Below are 23,031 nucleotides of genomic sequence, written 5' to 3'. Positions count from 1 at the left end.
ATCAGCAGAAACACAATGGCGAACGACCACACGAAGCACGCCACAAGAAAAGCGCCGAAGTGCAACACCGCCCCTTAGAATGCGACATGAGACTTTGTTTACCGCTGGCACCATCTGGTGAATTGAATTGAACACTACAACTCTCGTTTTGCGCTGCGCAGTTAGAAAAAACAAAGCGTTACGAAGATGCCGCGGGCTGTTACCGTGGGCTTGAAATCAATAAATTTTTGCGGTGATCTCTACAAAACTGACTAAAAAAAGCCCTTTTCCACCTTCATTTTTGGAAAAAAGGTTTGTTAAATCGGGACAGATCATGGAATTATTTCGCTATTTCGAGTTAGTCAAAGCATTGGATCCTATGGGCGCTTAAGGGGGAATTACGATATATTCGTTAAATCGGGACTTCGTTAAATCGAGTTTTGACTGTATTGAGATTTGAGTCTGCACGAAAGAAGCAGCGACTCCAGAGTCGCATCTGAAGCGTGCGCTGCAAGAAACCTCGGGTGGCTTGAAGCAAGAACCTCTCGGATGCTATATGTGCGTCGTGGGTGAAAATACGGGACGAAACATTTTAAAGGCAAGAAGAGAATAGTGAGCGTGCGCCTTCGGGGTACTATTCTGAACCAGGCGCCGTATCCATTTTGTGTTCGCCCTATAGCTAGGGAGCCCTAAAGGTGAGCGCCACCTGGCGAAATTCCAGTGATTTTGAAAAATAAAACGAAGTTAGCATGTCACGGTTCATTGACCATGTGTCTCCGAGATGCAGAAAATGCGCGTTTAGTAACGCTTTAGCTGCGTCTTTAAGAAGCTGAGGGTTATTTCCCAACACTTTCGTCGATAAAACGAAAGCGCGATGAACTGTTTTTGTCAAACGTCTAGAGCCTAGGGATTTCCGCTTACTTCGCAGCTACTTCACGTGACTTGTAACGCAGTCCGAGTATTCTAAATTTCTTTAAGCTAAGAATATCTTTTGTTCCACGTTCTCCAACAAAACAGAACTTCCATGAATTCTAAAAGAGCTTTACTACACGTCTTCGAAGCAGACCCTCTGGGCTCAAAACTTTTCACAAAGGCTACACTTATGAGGCTGGTCATTGTAAACTTTTCACAAAGACTCACACTTATGTGGCTGGTCACTGTTTTCAGAGGCTGATACCTGCATCAGTCTCAGAAAACAGTTACCAGGATGCGATGCCTATGGCGCGGCTTCCAGATTGAATTTCTATCAATGCGTGCTTAATTACGGACATTTACTTTATTTTTAATCCGACTGTGAAACAAGAAGCTCGGTAGTGTCAAGTCAACGACATAATTTTATTATTTTTCTCGTATCTAGAAAGGCCTTTTGTTAATATAACTCGACGAAAGTTTCACACATTTTACAACACTGATTCCCTAGACGCGAGTACAGTTCCGAAAGTTCGTCGTTTTGTCAACCGCGGGATACGTGCGGCGTTTTTTCAACGATATTCGAGCGCCGAAAAGCGCCGCACCGACTCGATTTAGAGCGTTTTACCCGTTTTTGGTTGAGGTAGGCTTTCTGCGGTGAACTTAATGCGTCTCACAATGGCCTTTTATGAAGTCGTGGGGACCAGCAGCTCCTCGTTTGCAAGCAGCGATGTAAGATTGGATTTTGTTTATGAGCTTTAACGCCCCAAAGCGACTCCGGCTATGAGAGACGCCGTAGTGGGGGGCTGCGGAAATTTCGACCACCTGGGGTTTTTCAACGTGCACTGACATCGCACAGCGCACGGGAGCCTAGCTTTTCGCCTCCATTGAAAAGCAACCGCCGCGGCCGATATTCAATCCCTCATCCTTGAGCACAGTAGTCAAGCGGCTTAACCACTGAGCCCCCACGGCTGGCTTTGTAGGATAGCAGAGGCACATATTAAGGAATTAGGCATTATTGGGATCCCTTATAACGATATCGCTATCAGATGAAAGCTATTAAAGCTATCGGTTCATATCATTAAAGGCCGAGATTAGGTGTCCCTGACTGTTTTTTCACTGTCTTCAGTGTGGTTCCCTCACTAGACTGAATTCCGAAACCACACCACACAAAACTGAGCAAAGCAACACGCCCATGAAACGCGTGGTGTTTCCAACAATACAACGTCTTTGTCTGTGAGTCGTATCTGAAGGAACCACAAGCAACTCTTTTAACGCTGTAGACAAAGGCTGCCTTCTAGACAGCCATCCCCTGCCAGCAGCGTAGGAGGTCTAGGACTTCGACGCAAGTCCCAGCGGGACTCGATGAGAACCCAGTCACTTCCAGAGCTCTCCACTCTATTCCGCCATGGCTCCGTCCGTACAAAGGACTCGACAGACGGTAGCGACATGTTGTTTTCCCTTTTTTTGTGCCAGCCAGTATCGGTACGCAAAACGACCGCACATTGGCGAGCGACCGATGGATACAGCAGAGTTCCTTGCAAGGAGACACCGCCGGAGATGGAAGCACAGGCACCGACACAGGCTGTTCTGGGCTAGCGAGAGTGGGGAGAATGACCTGATTTGCCTATTCCATTTATCAACACTCGGCCGACAACAGACAGGCGGCTTCGGTTGGTTCGAGGTAGAACGAAGAAAGGGGGGAGGAGAGAACAGATAAAACAGGAGCAGACAATGAAGGGAGAGAAAGCGGTGGCAGCGGTCAGGAGGAGGCATCCCGATAAAGAAATGGACGATAAAAAGAAAGCAAGGAGGAAGAGTTGGGTGAGACGGCAGATAATAACATCTCGCGATATAGCCGCCCGCCTCATAAATAAAACATCGGGAACTACGCGGAACGCGCTCACTCGAGGCACGGAGCGCGGTCTTGCTGGGCCATCGCATTCTTCTTTCTTGTCTCTCCGTTCCAGGGCGCTGCTGCCTCTTGTTCTCTTTCTTGCTGGCCCTGCCATAACACGCGGCTTCCTCTCGGGCATCGGCGACCAGAAAGAATGCGTCTTCGTGCGAAACACCGCGGACACGGCAGCGCCGATCGGCCACGTCTTCGGGCTTCCTGGGAGATAGCGAGTTTTGTTCGGCACTGCTTTAGCCTCGCTGTGTTGTTTGTGTGCGTTTGTGTGGGCGGCCGAGTTCCGTTCGACGACGGCGCTACCGTAATGGCGCGGCGCGCGTCGGCGCTACCTTGAAATACGCTTATCGGAATGTATGACGCCCCGCTCTGCAAGGTTATGGCCGCCCTGAGAGACATTCGCCCTGCTCGAAAAGCTGTAGCGTTCGCCGTGCAGCCCCGTCAACACTGAGCTGCTCTTTCGCTGGCTGGCTTAACCGAAGTCTATGCGCAACGCCGAACGGCTGCGTGGGGACACGATAGCACGGATCGAGCAATTAGTATTCCGCAGAGCTGATCATCACTCGGATGTTAAGAGGGGCAGAGGTTGCGTGGTGAGAAAGCTTGGAATCTTTTTAGCGAAGGCTCATTGGGGAGTCTGGAGTCGCCTAGCCGCTCTTGCACGTTGTCCAAGTGTTTGCTCCCATCGTATACTGATGAGATGCAAATGTGAAGTCTGGGTATATATATATTTTTTTTTACTTCGTTGTGAATCCTGTTTACAAAGGCGTTCACAGACATCTCCTACTCTAGCTTTAAGCAGACCGCTAAATCGTGTCCAGTGGTAAGTGTTGTCGATAAAGGTTTTTGGCTATTTAAATTTGAGTGTTGGGTTCATGAGAGCGTTTCTCTTTTTTTTTTTTACTTCATTTTCTGTCTCGCTCAACACACAAACGCGGATTAATGATAAACACTGAAGGCTTTCTAATAGGGACTTCAGTTTTAATTTTCTGTTGATCTACCCAATGGGGTTCTTTCCGCACAATTGACTCATTGATATAAAGTGTGAAATAAATACTTTTTCCAGTCCGGACAACGACTCTGTCCCAGGGATAAAAACTTAATATTTATCAGCTTATCAACTCAAAATTGTTCTTTCCGCACAATTTGCTCATTGATATAGCATGAGATAAATAGTTCCAGTCCGAACAATGACTCTGTAAGTGACCCAGGGATAAAAACTACATAATATTTATCAACTTATGGCTTAAATACAACGAGACTTGCGCCCTCAGGAAATTTTTCATACAAAAATTAGGCAAAATCTCAGGGTTAAGGAATTGAATTAGTAGGCTCTTATTTTGATATCAAGAGCACCGGAGCCGGGACGCCTCATAAACTGTGACAAAACATCCTACCTCCTGACTCCCCAAAGGGTTTCAAATTGGGCTAGTTGGTGACTGACATGTTCAAACATCATTGCGCTTATAAAAACCAGACGTAGAAAACGATACGAGACACTGGAGCGCTAACTATCAACTGAAATTTTATTGCTGAGAACAGAAATATGAATGCTTTACACATAAAAACATCACAAAAACCGACAAGTCAGCAATGTAGCTATCGTATCATTAGGTGAACGTGATACATCCGTCGCGAAAAAATCATTTATCTCTTTTTTTATTTTCCCAAGAATTCCTTTTCTTCTTTCGATAGCGTGAGCAAAGGGTCGCTTACACATGTCATTTTCCCGGATTCGATACAATAAGCCTCCAACAGTTCCCTGGTTAGCTTGTCTCTGGATTTCAGAAAAAAAAAAATAAAAAAGAAATAAATGATTTTTTGCGACAAATGTATCACGTTGACCCAGTGATCCGATAGCTACATTGCTGACTTGTCGGTTTTTGTGATGTTTTTATGTGTAAAGCATTCATATGTGTGTTTTCTGCAATAAAATCTCAGTTGACAGTTTGCGCTCCATTCATTCATTCATTTAATAATACTGTCAGCCACCATAAGGGGCTGTAACAGGAGTGGAAAATACAAAACGAAAAATGAGCAATATAGAACACGATGAAAATCAACAGTCAATCAAAAATTGTCTCTGAATGCACACACAAACAAAAGAAAAATGAATTACACAGAAATCGGAACTACAGCCATCCTACACAACAGCAATAGAACCTCATCACCCTGTGGTAGTGCCATAGATGAAATTTTCTAAATGGCGTACAAATTCAGATAATGATGATGATCGAACAGCAGAATCTGGAAGAGAGTCTCGTATCGTTTTCTACGTCTGTTTTTCATAGGCGCAACGATGTTTGAGAATACCTCCTCACTCCCCTTTACTTCTTTCCCTCGCCCCAACGAGACCGTTTGTAAATTGTCTTTCATATCCGTTCTGTTCAGAGCGTGCTTTTACTTCGTGAAGACGAATCGAATCCTCCTATCGCAATTACTCATTTCACCGCTTCCTCACACGCGGCCATAAAAAGAAAAAAACAAACGTTCCGTTGCATCGCATGCAATGCAGGTCAAAGCATGAAAATGGTCGAGGAACACCCTCTTAATACACAGACACTCTGACCTTCTCTACCACCCTTCACTAAGCAAACATGTAGATTTTGTTACGCGGCTGTACGCTTCACAAAAAAGGGCAAACGAAAAGTCCGTTTTCAAACACGCCTCATATGCAGGTCCACGACACGCAACTTCCCGTTCCACTCATGTCAAAAGCGTCTGCAAGTAACATCATACGCTTTCTCGATTTAATACAAACTTTCTTTCTGATACCCAGTATAGTAAACGTACGTCGCATTACTTTATATAACAAACGACGACCTCTACCTAACTCGACTTTAAATGATGGCGAGGGGGTTTTAGGTGTCCGATTTCGCGTCGTTCTGAAAACATTAAAATCAGTGCGGCTCACGCTTCTTTTTTTTTTTTTTTTTCCTATTGCATAAGCGGACTTTTAACAGAGCCCCGTAAAATCGTGTTCAGACTGTGCTAGTATCAACAAAACAAGTATGAAAAGAGCAGCAAACCCAATTTTCTTCCTGCGATGCTTGAAAGCATCGTTTATAACTGGAGAGTGCTGAAGCGCACGATCCGGGCAGGAATTATAAAAGTAGCGAAGGCAGTAAATCAAATAAGTCTGGAATTGCCTATACACCGGAAGGTTTTAGTTTTTGTGCTAAATTGTCCGAGTGCTGGGGGCGATTTATTATAAGCATGTGGAAGCCCGACCAAAGCTATCACTGTGTAGAGGGCACTGAAAGAAGAAACGTGGGGGAAAAGAGAGGCAGACATGAAAATACCGACTGTGACGGATGAAGCCTATCAGTGCAGGAAAAACGGACGCCGGTGATGAACATGAAGAAGAGGATATAATGCAATTTTAGCGCAGACGAGCGGTCCAATTTTGCGGCAGTGATGTGCAGTGCAGTCAGGCGGCATGCGCGAAGTGTGCGAGGTCGTTCAGTGCAAAAGTTTAACATTGCACTTCCGCCTCGATAAACTTATCTGCAACTGAGCCCATTCTTGCGTTCTTGCCTTCCATCATAAAACATTTCGATGAAAGCGCATTAATGAAATTTTTTTTTGTTTTTTTTTAAGACATTCTTTTGAGTGAGTTGCAACTTGGAGGCTTATTACCTCTGCGTAATGGACCAGTAACCTACTTAGTTCTTTCATTTGTTATTTACTTGTCCATTCTGTTTTCCCCCATTCATTCATTCATTCTATAATATCACCCAATCGTTCGCTCTTCGAAAAATACAACGATACAAAATACAAAAGATACATATTTATGTTGTTACATAAATATGTATCTTTCTTTTTAAGTATAAAGCCTACAAGCGTTCATACTCGCGGTGACCGTCCTTCCGTTACATTCAAAGGTTAGAAGGAGGAGGAGGAGGAGGAGGAGGAGAAACATGAAGAGAAAAAGAAGAAGAAGAAGATGATGATGATGAAGAGGAAGTCGTGCGCGGCGGCAGCGTCTGTGATTGCGCACAAAGCAGCGATTGGAATTTTTTCAGAGTCTCTTTCCTGGAGTTTTTCGGTGCGTGTCCCGGATTACACACCGACAGGCTGATATCACAATCAGCCTGCCCAGACCCTTGCATTCACGTTATCCCTAGGCCAAGCAGGGACGATCACAAGGCGCGGTTAAGGCGGGGCTTTATATGTTGGCTGGTAGCTTAAGCTATCGCATCATCGAGAAGGTGGGAGTGAAAACAGAGAGAAAGAGGTGCCGTAGTGGAGGGCTTCGGGTCCCGGCTGGGTAAAGGATATCACCTCAATGCAGTTTAGTAATCCAAAGTGCCCCCTGGAATTCTTTATTTTTATTTGTTTATTTCCCTCAAAGCTCAAAACTGTCCTTATGCCAGACAAAGAGAATTATGAACACGTTCGCCGGAGGTCAGCTTAGAGTAATGGTTGTATCGCTTTGCTGGGAAGATAAATTAGTGAAGGAGCCCCACTGCATATTCAACCGGTCTGCAGCCGGACGTGTCAGCTGTGAACTACCGCCTGTCACAAGCATGCTAGTAGCGTTAGGAAGCTGCGAGGCTTAAAGCGGCGGGCGCAAGAGTGTAGGTGTTTTTTACCTGTTAACTATCCTATCCTGTTAACTTTACCTGTTAACTATCCTGGTTTATCAAACGGTTGACACTGATACCGACGGACAATATCTGCCGACATGAGGGTCCTGCACGCTCTCTCGCTAACAGTCTGCCGAAGCCAAGCTATAGTGATTTAACAGCCTATATTTGTTTTATATGGTAATACTGAATTGTTATTATGAGTGACCATGAACACAACGACGATTAACCAGGTGAAAGCTGATCAGGCCTAGCTAACACTGAATAAAACTGTGTGAATCACAGGTTAGGAAATGATGTGTGTGCATGGATGAACACACAGTGACGTAATTACGGCTTATTAAGCCTCATGCTGCTTGTTATGAATAGCTAAGCCTAAGTCGCCTAAGCCTTAAGGTCTATAAGGTCGGATTACGGTAGTGATTTGCCGTGTGAGCGCGCACTGGCCATAATTACACCTTCACAAGTTTAATTAAGCGTTATAATTGGCTAAACTAGGATTTTAAAGTGCGCAACCATGCATGTTGCTTTCGCCCGCAAAACTTGAGCTTAGGCCAATGCAACTTTTTTTTTTTTTTTTTTAGCGGTTGATCGAGCCGAAAGTGCCAATTGTAATGATTAACACCTCTCCGCCAGAGGATTTACAACCGAGGCTGAAACAAGGCAATCACCTTCGCATGCCATCGGCAGCCATTTCATCGCGTTGCATAGCTACAAATATTTCACGCTGCGCTTCCAGTATTGTCTTCATCTCGTACGAACAGGTTCCATTAAAGGCCTTAATTAGGATTCCTTCATCGTAACAAAACGCTAAAGCACAGTTTAAATATTTTCCTAAATGGCAGGACACCACGGCAAAGCAAAGCCCAAGCGAAACAAAACTTAGCTAAAAAGGGCGAACGTTTGCTTATTCTGCGTGTACATTCGTGCTTAGCCATGTTAAACTGATCCTAAGTTGTTTTACTAACTATATTTATATTGTTCTCATATGCTCGTGCCCTCCAAACCTGCTCAGCCATCAAGCTAACAGCTAGGGAGGAATAGGTGTCATGGGCTATGGCATAAAAAAACAAAAACAAGGAACGACGCTTAAGCTCCGCTCTTATAGGTTTGGTGGGATATTGTAAATGGATCCCATAAGTGGTTCCTCGTTTGCGTACCAAACCGAGCAGCTCTTTTCAACTGTGTGACAAGCATGTCGTATTATTACGTCACACACCCTATCGACCAATAGGCGTTCGACCTATTCGTGGGTGCACGCTGCATGAAGGACGCTCTAGCGCTGACGTGAACAGCAGCGACCATATAGGTAAGAAAAAATCGTCCCTAGAGGTGCATTGAGGATGGGGATAAATAATATGGCTTTCAGCATAACATCGTCTTGCCCGGATATCCTTGGAATTCTGCGACCATGGAATTTTAGCGGCGATTTTCAGCTAACCTTCTCAAGGCAAGCATTGTTAATGCTTTTTTATATGGTCGTATATTGGTTTTTTATAAGGTTGTATACTGGTAGGTGTTTCGATTTGAACTTGCGTATATAGAATGGTACGATTACAGTGCTCTGTCGTCGTGGCTTTACGTAATAGTATACAGTGGCAAGGGTTCGTCCTCAAGAATTAGGAGCGTTAAACTTTGTTAGCGTACCATCTGTGTCACATATCTGTGGCCATTGCTTTGTCGGACGCGACGTACGAGTACGTCGACTTTAAAAGAGTGTATCCAGCATTTCTCTGCGTAGCCACCACGACGCATTTATGAAAAAAAAATGATCTTAGAATTGCCAGCTTCCTATAATGTTACCTTGTTAACGTGGCATTTGCCACTTCCCAAAAGTGTCGAGAGCTCTGTTCACATTTGAGAACGACATGAAAGTACGCAAAATCGTCCACAATCAGTATTTGTAACGCACAAGCAGCGGCAAAAGATTACACTTGTAAATACGTCTTCAAAAGGTAGGTTGATGACAGCTCTGTAGAGTAGTCGATATTGGCAGACAGGTTCTACGGTCTTTCCTGAAAGTAACATTTATTAATATAAAATTACTCCTCATAAATTTCTTTCTTTTTTTAAGTTTTTTTCACCACTTGCGTGAGATCAGTTAATGCCGGCGCTGCCCAAAATGAAGATGTACTGGCAGAAAACTGCTGCGGGAATGGCCGCTCGCATAACTGCCTGTATTTTACCCTGAACATTTCAGATATAGAGGCGTTTTCCAGTCCAAAAACACAACAGAATCGTGTCAAAAATACGCCCAGATACGTCACCGTCATCTGAGCTGAAGATGTTTTCTTAGTACTGCATTACGTCTCTGTAGCACTGTGGTATTATTCAGTGACTGGTCACAAAATAGGTACTGAAGTTGAGAGTGGCTAAGAAACAGTGGACAACTACCGAAAATTCGATTCTTAAAACAAGTTTTTTTTTTTTTTTCACTCTTCCCCTAACATGGCCTCGGTACGGGCAAAAAGAGCCTCTAAGCAGCTCCGCTGCTCCGTCCCTCAACGCGATGATCTCCAGACTTTTGACGCAGGTTGTACAATATGCTGCTTCTAAAGCACAAACAAAAAGAAACAGCGAAAGAGAGATGTTACAGGTCACGCTTATGAATAAAACTATTCCTAGATTCTAGAGTGAAGGAAACGCCTTTTACTGCACTGCACAAAATGTTCTTCCACTGAGGTTTCTCACACTGATTCGAAGTACATATGTAGTCCTCATTTTCCTTTCTGCATACCTTCGTGTAATAAATCGGCAATTTGTTGATTAGTAGAATGACGTCAGCGTCACATCTGAACTTGTGAAACTTGTACGGGGAACGGGGTTTTATCAAACGATGACTGATATGCTTCTTTCTATATATGTGTGTGTGTGTGTGTGTGTGTGTGTGTGTGTGTGTGTGTGTGTGTGTGTGTGTGTGTGTGTGTGTGTGTGTGTGTGTGTGTGTGTGTGTGTGTGTGTGTGTGTGTGTGTGTGTGTGTGTGTGTGTGTGTGTGTGTGTGTGTGTGTGTGTGTGTGTGTGTGTGTGTGTGTGTGTGTGTGTGTGTGTGTGTGTGTGTGTGTGTGTGTGTGTGTGTGTGTGTGTGTGTGTGTGTGTGTGTGTGTGTGTGTGCGTGTGTGCGTGCGTGCGTGCGTGCGTGCGTGCGTGCGTGCGTGCGTGCGTGCGTGCGTGCGTGCGTGCGTGCGTGCGTGCGTGCGTGCGTGCGTGCGTGCGTGCGTGCGTGTGTGTGTGTGTGTGTGTGTGTGTGTGTGTGTGTGTGTGTGTGTGTGTGTGTGTGTGTGTGTGTGTGTGTGTGTGTGTGTGTGTGTGTGTGTGTGTGTGTGTGTGTGTGTGTGTGTGTGTGTGTGTGTGTGTGTGTGTGTGTGTGTGTGTGTGTGTGTGTGTGTGTGTTGGAAACCTTGAACATTTGTTCCTTCAAGCATATTACGGCTCTACGACTCGGTCGGGCCTTGTTTCGATAGCATTAAACGCCCTGTTCTTCAGAACTCCCGGCAAGTACGTCGTAGCGTTGTTGGCGCTGGTGTTGTGAGCGAAAAAGCACGGTAATGCCATTGGCTGCTGGCAAGTGATTGGCAGGTGGTATCCAGATACTGGTTGATCGACTGATTGTGTGACACCATGGGGCCACACGACACGACCCAGCTGGCAAGAGCTTAATACTGGTTGTCCGTTTGAGGTGGAAGGCTGGCATGGGAATCGGGCTCTCCGGGACCTTTGGGTCCCAATTCAGGCGCTACTCCAGGCTTCACTGTCATTTTCGCAGGCTTTTTTAAGGCGGGCCTTCATATTCATGTCATGACAAGTGGCTTTTGACATAGGACAGTATGTTAATGAGTGCGTGTGAGATAATGAGACAAAATTTGAAGGACTACTCCCAGTCGGAAAACAAAATATGCAGAAACATCTAAAAAATGCGACAAAATATTACGTGGTTACGCCGTAACGCCAGAATTATCTGTAGTTCTGTAGTATATTTCGATAGTTATTTTTCTTCTGTAGTACATTTCCGTAGTTTGTAGTTTTGTAGCACTTATCGTTTGCGACTATACAAAATTGTGCTGCTACAACAGTAATTTTTGTTACCAAAATAGGTTCAATGTCAAAAACCGCACGGAAGTTTTGTTGCGAAAAAAGAACTTTTTCTGATTGTTTGTTTTTTTTTCAACTGGGCTGATTAAGCGAGGACCTGGAAATAGGAGGTTAGCGTCATCCCCTAAAGGCGGAGTTTAAAGTGTCCCACAGTGTTTTTCATTTGCGTTGCACCTGTTTGCAGTGCCTGTGAGTGCGTGTTTATGCGCACATGTAGTATACTCCGCACTATGCGACGTTTAAGTGGTTTTTCAGCCAGAAACAAACCATTGCTACTTAACTGAACAAACCTCGCTTCAGTTCATCACATATACCATCAGCCTTATTGACAGCCCTTGCAAACGTAGTGTGTAATGGGTCCCATTCAGGCATGCGCTGGTGTCCCTTCTCCCCGTGACCAAAAGAAAAACGGAGGTTTAGTTGACTGCTCAACTCGGACGAAGTCAACTTGCGCCAACCCCCCGCCGGGGTGGCGCAGTGGTTACGGTGCTCGACTACTGTTCCCAAGGACGCGGGATCGAATCCCGGCCTCGGCGGTAGCTTTTCGTTGGAGGCGAAAAGCAAGGCGCCCGTGTGCTGTGCGATGTCAGTGCACGTTAAAGAACTCCAGGTGGTCGAAATTTCCGGAGTCCTCCACAACGGCGTGTCCCATAGCCTGAGCCGGTTTGGGACGTTAAACCCCACAAACCAAACCAAACCATCAACTTGCGCAAGCATGATATGTTTCTTCCTTAGCCATGCTGACGAGTGTTTCTTATATACTGCCCAGTCGAAAAAAAAAATACAAAACCGTGTCAAAAATACGACAAAATAGTTTATAGTTTTGTCGTAAACGTCAAATTTTTCTGTAGTTCTGTAGTACTTTTCCGTGGTTATGTAGTTTTCCTGCAGTGTATTTCTGTTGTATGCAGTTCTGTAGTACTTTTCTGTCGTAACTACAGAAGTTTCTGATGTTACTACAAAACGTTCTGTTGTCACAACAGGTTTCCCGTCAAAAACCGCACAGAAATTCTGTTGTAACAACAAAAAACTTTCTGTAGTTTTTTTCCGACTGGGTGCCTGCTTTAAGCAGTAGTGATCTTCACCCAGCATCGGTGCAACGTGCACGTGCTGCAACGTGGGGCTGTTGAAATTAGCGGACGCTCGTTGATCATGATAACATCGCCCTCAAAAAAACGCTTTCACGTGCGCGCTCTATTTTACGATGTTTTTCGCTGTTCTCAACAGTGTGGATGCCTTATCGGGAGATCACCTGGCCGCGCTGAAGCGCACTGCGGCCGGTGGCCCCTAGAAACGCTTATCTCGACGAATGCCAAGGGCACGAGTTGAAGAAACGGCCTCCGAATTACTCTCTCTTCCGTCAGAAAGAAAGAGGCTTCGGGCTGAGTTGGCGGCATGCATGAGGCCACAACTGCGTTCTAAGAAACAGCTATTCACAATAGGAATGCCCTAGATTTTAATTTGGACTTGTATCTATAGGGCTTTGCGTTAACGGCGCCAAACAACGTCTCTCTTATTTACATTCAGCACGCCTTCGTGCGATATACCGGTCGTGATGTTCTGTGTTCGTAGGTGCATGTGTGTCTTCTTGATGTGACTCATTCTTGCCCTCCTATCTGTGGCTTCACCTTCTCTTCGCAATGGGCGAATTTCGGTACAATGAATAGTTTCCATTAAATGCGTTTGTTTCCCGGCGATCGTCAGAGCGAATGAAGACTTTCCCTGTGATTTTAACTACGCTTACTGCTACGTGGCAGGTAATGGACAAGTGGCGAGGGCACAAGTTCACACTGGTACCAAACCAGGAGGAGAAGTCTGTCTGTCGGAGAGAGCTGAGATCTCCCTATGACGTGTTGTGACTCGTGAGCGCGTTGAAATCTGCCGCAATTTTTGTCGTGATTCGTGAGCGTGGCTTCGTCACTCCCATGCGTGCGCTGTCTGAGTGCGTTGTGTGGGAGTGGGAGTCCTTGAACGCGCACACACGCGCGAGCAGTACAACCAGCGATATTAGATGCTTCACAGCTACTTGAACTAGCGAGGGATGTCGCCAAGACAGCGTATCGTGTTCAGGTGCCGCATACTGACTCAAATAAAGTTATCCGCTCTCCTCTCTCTCTCTCTCTCTCTCTCTCTTCGAAAGAACAGCTGATCTCTCGGCAGTCCCGAGACATGCCCGCGGGTTGAGGAGTTCGGGAATTCGAAGGGAGGGAAGGAGGGAGGGTGTAAACAGCAGCGGATTTCCAAGAGCTCGTGCAACACAAACACCATGCCGTAGTCTCCCTGTTGCGAATAAAGCAAAAACAACACTGACAAGGGAAGAACTGAAGAACAGGATTTGGCGGAGCATCAAAGGAGACTCGGCGTATACGAGGGAGATTAACGCAGTGTACCGAGGAGAAAGAGGCCGTACCGTGATAGAGAGAGACCAAGCTTGGTACTGAACTGCACAGAGAAAATCATTTTTCTTTTTTTATTTTTGTGATTTGCAGCAGGAAGTTTCGGTCAAGCCGAGTCGCGATATTAGAAGAGACAGAAATGGACTATTGTTTCCCTACATGCATGAACGAAAAAATGGGACAGCGTGATGAGGTGTATTTCGCACGCCTATGCAAGCGCAACTCTGCAAGCCTTCATCGCGCTGATTATAAAAATCACCAGCTAAAGACATTTCATTGTTAAACATAAACGCAAATCTAGTTATATCTTGCTACCTTTGTCTCGCACAATCTGCAAATTCCTAGTTTTATCGTTCGAATTAATTCTATTGAGCCCTCAGAAATTGTTCCTTTCCCTTATTCCCTATATGTACCAATTAAGGAATGGTAGGTTCTTTTTCGAGAGCGCTCGTATGTGTGCTTGCTACCAATACGAGAACACTGAGAAGTACGCGTGCGAATGCACTGTGCCCTGTAACCTCTGTAAGTTCTCAACATCATCGTCTTAAGGCGAACCTGAAAGCTGTGACTGCTCCAGTGATCCATAGATATAATGAATGAAGAAAGCGGAAAATCTTCTAAAGGAATTAAGAGGGAAGCTTAGAGAGAGAGAGAGAGAGAGAGAAAGAGAGAGAAGGCAGAGAGGTTAACCAGGAAAGCTTCCGGTTTGCTACCCTGCACTGGGGAATGGGAATGAGGAGTTTAAAGGAGGAAGATAGAAGAGAATGATAGGAAAGGTAAGACGGCGAGGAGCACAGTCACAGTTTCTCAATCAAGTTTGTGTCTCTCATAAAACTTGTTTGTTTTTGTGTCTCTCATGAAACACTTAGAAGCTTAGAACTTTCTAAGAATGGTAAAGTGTAAGCTAAGTTGAAAGTTTCGTTACAAATTTTGCTTCTTTTAGTCAAACTCTACGGCACCCAACTCTCCCAGTATACGCGATTCAATTACCGCAGCACGTAATTTCGACATGCACTTCCTGGCGACGGTTACTACCAGCGTCATTTCGAGCTTATCTAGCCTCGCCCACCATAGTGGACTTTCTCGGTCTTCCCGCCGGCGACTATAGGACTTAGTGCGCCGTCCACCATAACGATGTGTAATGAAGCTCTGAGGCCACGCGGGGACAAATCAGCGTGTCAGCGCCGCTGATATTTACCTCCAGCGTCACTGCAGAAATTTCTCTCCTCCTCCCCATCGGCGTTGTCTTCCTTTCCCTCAACACCCTCCCGCATCCTTACTTAAGACAAGGGGAATTATATACTCGTTCTGAGGAACTCTGCACGGAGTAGTAGTTAGCCCGCTCCGTTGGAGCACGGAAAGATGGTGGTTCAAGTCGGGGTGTTATTTTCTGTACCTCACGACGAAAGCTTATTAGAACACAGCGATTTAAGATTAAGTGCAAACTAGTCATCTAAGGTTAATTACGAAAACTTGCGCAGCAGCTTTGTGTGCAGTTCCTTCCACACGCGCAGGAGAACACACGACATTGTAAAAACTGGCGACTTCAATATCTGTCAGTGACGGGTGTATGCATTTGATGTTCCTTGTTGGAGCTTGTGGTATCCTGTGCCACACATGAGAACGCCACGTTCGCTTGACCTGAACTCATTGCTTAGCCCTTCAGAGCGAATGACACGCAGCGCAATCCACAGCTGTTAATCTGAAAACAGTTAGCAGCAAGCACAGTGGCAACAGCATGACGCTGCGACAAATATGACAGCGCAAAATGCCGTCAGAAAATAGTAAGTATACTGTATTGTGCACTTTCTTCAAGCTGTATGTAGTGGTAAGTCATTATACGAATACTCTCACTCCTTAGTTCCAGAGCAGAGAAATAAGGTCATGGTTTAATATTTTTTGTTCGTCTTGTCTGGAAATTTCCCTTTACCGTCTATAAAGTTCTGGTTTACCGTGATCCGCTATCCGCTATCGTGATCCGACACCATGCGTTCTATTGCGCATGCCACGGTCCCCTTGACGTCGATAGATGGCGCCAAATACATAGACCTGCCGCTTCGGGACCAATCAGCTTGTGCGCCCTGCCCAAGCGCGGTAAAGGGTCACTGTGGCGGATCGCGGATCATGGTATGCTAAATCTCTCTAGTATATAAACGGCCAGTTATTGGGAGAGCAATGGGATTTATTTGAAGTTATCGACTGCAGGGCCCGTTTATATAAACGTATGAGGAATCAGTCGCCTAATACGTACCTTCTTCATACTCATCCTTCGTCGCAAGCTTTCACGCTTCACCCTTACAAAACAGTAAAACTGGATCATACAATACAATAATTCCTGTTCAAGTGTGCACTTCGAAAACAGAAATACGAAGTGGATTATATTAATGTTATCCAGCTGAACTTTAATGAAAATGAAGAGAAGGACGCTGTTGAGGACACACGGAAACAATTGTTTAAAGAAAAGAAGGGAAACTATAAGCAGTACACCAAGCTGACAAAATCACCGCCACCTAACTAATCTGATGAAGGGTAGCGATTCGGGCTACTTGGGCGCTTGCACTGTCTTATTGGTGTGTTTTGTATTCTCTGCGGCGCATTATAGTATCGTAATGAACTTACAAACGTGCGAGTTCTACAGGTTTTCCGCTATCCCTTTGGCGGTGATTTTCGCCGTGCAAAATATTGATATCGGGAATATTTTGGCACAAGTGTCAGTCGTAAAACTTGAAAGAAGGCTAATGCTAAATCACGTGTCTTGCTCTGCAGAGTCTACAATACGTACTCTTGATAACGACTTTGATGTTTTCATCTTCTACCTTTAGCACTGTCCTCGACTTCTTGTAGCCTGGCTGTAAATAAGACTACCATTCATCACTTCTAAATCACTGCTTCTGAGACAGTGTTTCTTTCTTTTTTATCGGCCTCACCACTCAGCCTTGAATAATATGCAAGGTATTCGAACTGATAAAAATCAGTGTTTCTGACGTTAATGACATTCGAATAAATCCGGGTGTTGGACTTAATCGCACCCGTGGTAACCATTCCTTGTATCTATTTTCGTTCGACATATTTGCCTATTTGAGAGACGGTCGTATGCAAACACCGGCGGTCGCATCCCGATGGAGGGATGATGCCAAACAATCCGTGCTTTAGGCGAAGTCGAAGCCGGTTAAATAGCCTCAGGCGGTTAAAGTTGGAGAGGAGAACTGCCTCGATTTCAAGTCACTGCATTGGTATGTTAATATGATGGCGCTTGCCTTGGAGTAGGTGTGGCAGCACTACAGTAATCAATAGATAACATATATCTTCAACAATAGGTTATGCTAGCTGCAGCTCCAAACAGCGTTAATTGAAATACTTTTCATCCCTTTGGTCCCTATATCCGCGAGCTGTGCTTTCTTTGACATGAACGTTAAAAATTATTTCTTTCGTTATATTATGCCCTGTCATGTGTATATTTTATTACTGGCTAAGAATGTTTTTGTATTTATTATACATATTCTTTTCCTTTGGTAGCGTTCACTACACTTGTGCAAATTATTCCTTCGTTTCTCCGCGTTTTAGCATATTTCCTTTAAATCCACTATTAAAACTAAAATCATTCGGTTGTTCAAGTAATAAGCAATTAGGAGTAAGCTTCCATTGACATATATAGGCTTTTTCGAGAGCTTCCTTATGAATGAAGAGATCATAGTAAAGGCGCAGTATACGTCACCAGTATCTTGCTGGAGGTCTTGCGCCGGCATTGCGCAGCCGTATCGTAAATTTTGTTTCCGACTTAGAAATACAATAGTCGATTCGCCACACCATGCTTTTGTGATTCCTCGTCATTTCAGTCGCGTTCTTGCCTTCTTGTATTGTATTGCCAAAAAATGTTTGACACTGTCTCTGAGTCTTCAGTGTGTTATCAGCAAAGAGTGAGCCCAATGAGTACGTCCCGTGAAGCCTATGAAGCCGTCTTTTTCGTCTGTCCTATTGCTTTCAGCTTTTCCCGCCAAACGCGTTCCTTAGTGAAAATACTCCATTCCCTCTTCATGCTCTGCTGTTTTCATTCGTTACCTTTTTTTTATCTTATAGCTCCTCCTTGCTGAACCAGTTCTAGCTGGTTCCGCACAGCGCGGATGTTAAGGCGCTTCATATCGAATGCGTTGAGCGTCTCTGAAAGAGCTCCCTCCAAGCTTAGTCGCTATTACGTGTAACATAGCAAGGCGATATGGAGACCATTTGTTACTATGCACTAGTTGCTATCTCTGTCGTTGACAAAGACGTGAGCTTGAACAGTTTCGGAACTAGCCCATGTCTGCTTCTTTTGGAAACAACATGTTTTGTGTTTTCTTTTTTCATACATTGTGCGCTACCAGCTTCGTATTTAGCCCGCATACTTGAGCTATAAGCTTGGCTCGCAAATGTATAAATAAATCATAATAAGTGCACATGAATACAATAAGTCAGTTAATGAGAAAACTTGCCCTCGCTGTATGTATAAATTGCTCGGGTCATCGCATCATTTGAACGTGACATACCAAGTTGCAGTTTTCAAAATCCCGGCTTCCTCCTAAAACCAGGTCATATTTAAAGCACGTCCCATTTAAAATTGTGTTGTTTTTTTCCTCAATTTTAAAAGTGTCTGTGTATCTGTGGCTGATTGTAAAGCCTACCGTAAATAGCCGGCGTACTTGTAGACCCATCGAAACTCCACAAGTGGCTTGTTGCAAACAGTCAAAATATTTCTTGGAGTTGCAGACCGAAGTATTCCTAACGGTCACACTTACATTTAGCAGAAAGTAGTCATACAGCAGCCGGTGGTGAATGCATAAAATAAGCATAGTATTTCTCGATATAAGTGAAATGTTAGGATGGATAGGTGGAGAACATTTGCTTGATGCAGAGAAGTAAGCTTAACTTGCTTGATCAGTGGTCTTCAGTGCACCGTTTGCTTACCGTCAGCGATTTGCTGATGTCACTGTGTCTCACTGTGTCTATGAATGCGGTAATGATAATAAATATTTCTCACTGGTGATGCGTGCTGAGAATTATTTCTTCCTGATTCTTTACCGTTCTTTTAGCACTTCACATTAATAAAGCGAAAATGAGAAGATGATTTACGCTTCATTCATTAAGTCAGCGACCGCTTCACGCCGAGTACGTTTCTTGACAAGCAGGTCGACGTTCGGACGCTGTGTTAGGCAAGCGCAGAAAAACGAATGCGCAATGACAGAAAGTGCAAAAATATAGGACAAGACAAGCGGAAAGATGTCCGCACAGACAACACCGCGCCGCGCAAGACGACACTACAACCGGCAGGAGCGGCGGAGCAGACGACAGGAAAGCATCGCTTACCCTTCACGGCTCCTCAGCGTCGGCGGCGCGCTGAAAGGCGGGCGCCGGGTCAAACCCCGGGTAGCCCGGCACCACCACCACCGCTGCCAACGTTTAACAGCCGCTGTTAGCCACGGCGTTGAAAGAACGTTCCTTGACGCTGACCGGTGGCGGCATAACACACACACGGCACATGCACGGCAGCGCTACGCCATTCCACCGACGCTAAAACAACCGGTCAGAGCAGCGGCGACAGCGGCACGAAGCACCCACTCGACTCTCCACGGACGCTCCGGTCGTCGTCTGCTCCACTCGCGGCAGACGGCGGCGGCGCCGACGGCGTAGCAGGGCACACTGGACGCCATCTTGTATTACTCTTTTCTCTCTAGCTCCGCCTCTTACCCCTCTCTGCTGCCAACTCTTCCTCTCGGCGTCACGCCTCCCCTCCGCACCTTCTGTCGATCCGCCGCCGAGCTGCGGCGCACGCGGCTCCTTTCGGGTACTTTCGCGCCCGCTCGATTTCTCGCTAGCGGGGCGCACTCTTTCAATAATCCGTACTCCTCCCGGCGCTCCTTTGACTTTTTTTTTTTACGTTGCTCTCCTTCGACTTGTGAGAGTGATGCTTCGCCTTCCTCGCTTATATCTTCTTGCGTTCCGCCGGCCCACGTCTTTTCTCCCGGTTTTCCTTTCCACCAGCATCATTTGCCTCTTCCCGCTCCTATTCTCCATCGCTTTCCCCAGCTGACTCCCCACTCTCATGTCGCACTGCTTATTCCGCCATTTTGTTTCCCGGGCCCGGAGTTGCGAAGGCATTTCGAGATTATGGCACCTTTGTGAAACAATGCAAGGCCATAGTTTACCTCTCTGTCCAGTGATGTCAGCTGTCTTATGAGTGCGAAGTCAGCATTAAGAGATGATTGGAACCTATGTGAAGTAACACCGGACCATATTAACCTCTCTGTCCAGAGATATCAGCGGCATTGAACTCATGCGTGCGAAATCAGTACGTCCTATTTCTTCGTTCAACGAGTTTTCCTGGCTTCCATATTTCCCACTCTTCTCTCTTTATCGTCCTTTCGGCTATTCGCAGCGCTGAACATCGACTGTTCTTGCTCGTTTCGCCGAGACATTGTTCACTCACCTCTCTATGCGGGGTTCCAGGATGAAGAGGAACTATTACTGTGGTAGACTTCCATTTTTTTTTTTTTTTCGGGTAGCAGTCCCTTGTTAACTTTCTCTGGCCATTTGAATTATCACTTTTTTGTTACAGGGAATACTTGCTAGCCCAAAGTTAGTCTTGCTAAGAGAACATGCCTGCCGCATAGATTAAAACCACTTTATAATGTACCGAACTGAAAAGAAAACAATTTTAACATAGGCGAACGTGAAATGATAACTATTTGCCGCCACTATTACCAGCTCGCATGTTTGCCGGCGCTTAAGCAAAGAATATTCATTTTAAGATGCTACTCTGTACATGTCACTTTTCAGCAAATAATGTACTCCTTTTCTACCAAAGTGCTCCCATTTTTGTCTTGCGGTTTGCTGCAAATATTATGCTGGCTCTTCGTACCTACTAAATTGATTCAGTGTAATCCATTCGATATTAATGTACAAGATTAAAAGGCCATTTAATTCAAGCGTCTGCAGTTCTTTTGTTAATTCCCAAGCGAAAAAAACTACAGAAAATTTTCTGCTGTCACAACAGAAGCTTTGTGCGGTTCTAGACAGTGAGCCTGTTGAGACAACAGAAATTTCTATAGGGACGTCAAAAATATCTGTGGTTACGACAGAAAAGTACTAAGAACTACAGACAACAGAAAAGTAAGACAGTATGAACTACGTACCTATAGGAAAGCACTACACAACTACAGAAAATTCTGACATTTACGACAAAACTACTCACTATTTCGTCGCATTTTTGACACAGTTCTGTAGTTTTTTTCGACTGGGAATTCACAATAGAATACCGATAACTGGGGTCAAATGGTACATGTCGAATTGGAGAGAGCTGACTTCAACCAAATCAGACGAAGGATAGATAAGCTCTCGTCACGTGTGTTCGCTTTGAAAGATGGGGATCTTTGTAAGATCTTGTAAGATTTTACAAGATCTTGTAAGATCTACCCAGCACCTCCGCCAATTATAAAATGGGGTTTATTGAGCAGATCAGCAGGCCTCGATCAGCAGGACTGGGCAGATCAGCGGCGAGCACAGCGACAGCGAACACCGTCAGGTCCAACACGCGCAGCGATCACGATGTCACTGCCTAGAATGTTCCTCGTGTACTTCTTCCTCTTCACAGCTTCTAATTCAACCAAGTTTTTCCAAGTTTCGTAACATGTACAGTCAATAGTAAATAAGGCCGGTGCTAACAATCATAACCATTTCTTTCTCCGGATAAACCAATGCTCTCTTCTCTCTATACTCGGGGACACTTTTTCTTGGCAATGGGCGCAAAGGTAGGGAGGCGGGGCGTCTTTAAAAGTGTCACGCCGCCATGTAGTTCGACCGCGCGGCTTTTGGTCTGCATGGACGTTGCAGATCATTTTCTTCGTTTGCTTCGACAGCCAACGTCTCTTGAACTTGACTCGAACCTTGTCTGGTGAAAACGCTTCCAACCCTTGCGGAGTAGACGACCAGAACAACCGGAATTACCCGAACAGGCGACTGTCGCCATCTTGTTTGTAAAGTCTGGGAGTCTCGAAAACCCGCGACAGACAACAGACGAGAAAACCCGGTGGGACCAAGAAAAGTGTTTTGGGCATGCAAGTTTCATTTCGAAAATTTGGTTCCGTGATAAAAGATATACCGTAAATAACTAGCACTATGATTTCAATTTGTTTTTGCAGAGATTGCTCACATAATTAGTGACTATATTCAGCTGCGCAGGAAGATGATGCGTTTCGGCTCCGTAGCTTTGGCTCCATTGCCAAGAAAAAGTGTCCCCGAGTATAGGCAGTCATAGGGCATTTCGTAAAGGGAGGTACACTTTATTTTATATCGCAAGGCACAAGAATCTCAGCGGTGCCATCTTATTACAATTCTGAATGATATGCCGCGGTTGCTTGGAGGTGCATATCCTCCGTTGTTTTATCTAAAATGTCAAATTCTTTTTTTTTTTTATTATTTCACGTCCGCTTTTGCTCCTTAGTTCTGCGCCTTCTGATGTGACAGATGTGAAGATACGGCTGGTGATCAGACATGTCGGGAAGAACCACGGGGAAGTACCTCTTCCCAAGTAGACCAAACAAAAATAAAGAAACGAAAGGTCATTTGGGAGATGATGACAGCAGGCCCCTCCAACTTTTTCTGTCGGACAAGATATGAAGAAATAAAAAAGATGGTTTCACCCTTGGCCGGTAAGATTGAAAAGCGAAGGCGCTGGCCCCGCCAGGGGCTGTAAACAGATAAAGAAAAAATATAGATGTAAGGTGGTTAAGTGCGGTTGGAGCTTCGGGCTCGGATGATGGACGACTTGTGGCGTCAGCGGTGGAGTGTGTAAGACGGAGATTGTTCACCACGAACTAAAGCATCGAAGGAAGGATAAAAAGAAGCGAAGAAGGGAACGGAAATCAATGCCCGAATAGTCGATCAGCGCCGAGTTTTCTATAGCAGCCGCCTTCACCGTGATTTTCGCCCTCCAGAACCGCGGGCGTAAATGGCGCGAAACGAACGGAATGATACCCGGGGAGAAAAGACGGAGCAGGTGAGGGAGGGTGAAGGGAAATGCAGACCATTGGTTAGAGGAAAGGGTATACGGCGTACCGCAAGTGTAGAGTGCGGAAATATGCGGAATCGTTTAACGATGCTCCACTTGCGAAAAGTGAGTGGTGAAAG

At 45.2% G+C, this 23,031-nt stretch overlaps 1 protein-coding gene across 1 annotated transcript in view; it reads right to left on the bottom strand.

Moving 5' to 3' along the window:
* The window catches only part of LOC146174031 (uncharacterized), a 346,349-nt gene extending 326,891 nt beyond the window's left edge, over positions 1-19,458 (bottom strand). Inside the window, exon 1 of the mRNA XM_084583339.1 lies at positions 19,213-19,458. The gene's annotated coding sequence lies outside the window, so the exon portion shown is untranslated. The remainder of the gene's footprint in view (positions 1-19,212) is intronic.
* Between the last annotated feature and the right edge of the window lie 3,573 nt (positions 19,459-23,031).

The sequence above is a fragment of the Amblyomma maculatum genome, chromosome 11 (genome assembly GCF_055883805.1).
Source record: "Amblyomma maculatum isolate TAMU_Amacu chromosome 11, ASM5588380v1, whole genome shotgun sequence".
NCBI lineage: Eukaryota > Metazoa > Arthropoda > Arachnida > Ixodida > Ixodidae > Amblyomma > Amblyomma maculatum.
The sequence above is the reverse complement of the archived record's forward strand: the minus strand, read 5'-3'. Positions and strand labels throughout refer to the sequence as shown.